This window comes from Suricata suricatta, chromosome X, assembly GCF_006229205.1.
Source record: "Suricata suricatta isolate VVHF042 chromosome X, meerkat_22Aug2017_6uvM2_HiC, whole genome shotgun sequence".
NCBI classification, from domain to species: domain Eukaryota; kingdom Metazoa; phylum Chordata; class Mammalia; order Carnivora; family Herpestidae; genus Suricata; species Suricata suricatta.
The window spans coordinates 65,266,050-65,267,391 of record NC_043717.1 but is presented as its reverse complement, the minus strand read 5'-3'; the positions used below and the strand labels follow the sequence as shown (position 1 = coordinate 65,267,391).

Sequence of the window (1,342 nt, the reverse complement as noted above, 5' to 3'; positions counted from 1 at the left end):
TATATATATATATATATATATATATATATATATATATACACCACTGCTACCTTCCCCATTTGTCATTGGGTGGACATTTGGGCTCATTTATGGGGCATTTCCATAATTTGGTATTGTTTGATAATGCTGCTATAAACATTGGGACCCATGTGCCTCTTAGAATCAGTAGTTTTTTATCCTTTGTGTAAATAATAGAAGCAACTTTTAAAATATAAAAATAAATTTTAAAGATGGTTAATTTATTCCAAATATTTATGTGTTTTTTAATGTTTTTTATTTATTTTGAGAGAGAGAGAGAGACAGCGTGAGCAGGGGAGGGTCAGAGAGAGAAGGAGTCACAGGATCTGAAGACAGGCTCCAGGCTCTGAGCTAGCAGTTAGCACAGAGCCTGATGCGTGGCTTGAACCCCTGAACCATGAGATCATGACCTGAACCAAAGTGGGACACTTCACCAACTGAGCCACCCAGGCGCCTCTTCTTCCAAATATTTAAACAAGGAGGAAAAATATTTTCTATAGAACAAAAGAAACAGCATAAAAACATGAAAATAATTAAAAGACAGGAGCTTATAAAAGACAAAGCCGATATAAATGAGTTAAGTCCTCTGCTGAAAGTTTCAGATGTGGCCTTGCAGATGTTGCCACCCATCCATGGTCAACCACACTGTATTCTTCAACATCTCTGTGATCAATGAGCTTTGGGTCATGTCTCCTTCAAGCTGTTTGCAGACAAATTTCCAAAGACAGCAGAAAACTTTCATGCTCTTAGCGCTGAAGAGAAAGGATTTGATTATAAGGGTTTCTGCTTTTATAAGACTATTCCAGGATTTATATGCCAGGGTGGTGACTTCAAATATAATAATGGCACTGGCAGCAAGTCCATCTATGGGGAGAAACTTTATGATTAGAATTTCATCCTGAAGCATAAGGGTCCGGGCATCTTGTCCATGATAAATCCCAACCTAACACAAATGGTTCCCAGTTTTTCGTCTGCACTGCCAAGACTGAGTGGTGGGATGGAACTGTGTGGTCTTTGGCAAGGTGAAAGAAGGTATGATTATTGTGGAAGCCATAGAGCACTTTGGGTCCAGGAATGTCAAGACCAGCAAGAAGATCACCATTGCTGACCGTGGACAAATCTAATATATATGACTTTTGTTTTACCTTAACTACCAGATTATTGCTTCTGTAGCTCATTGGAGCACTCCTTCACTCCATCTGCTCGAAATAACCAATAATCTTTGTGTTATTTTCTTTCATTTTTTATAAAAATTTTTAATAGTTTATTCATTTTTGAGAGACTGAGTGTGAGCAGGGAAGGGGCAGAGAGAGAGAGGGAGACA

General features: G+C 38.5%; 1 pseudogene; it reads left to right on the top strand.

Moving 5' to 3' along the window:
* The first annotated feature begins 650 nt into the window (after positions 1-650).
* On the top strand, positions 651-1,142 carry LOC115284073 (annotated as a pseudogene).
* The last annotated feature ends 200 nt before the right edge of the window (positions 1,143-1,342 follow it).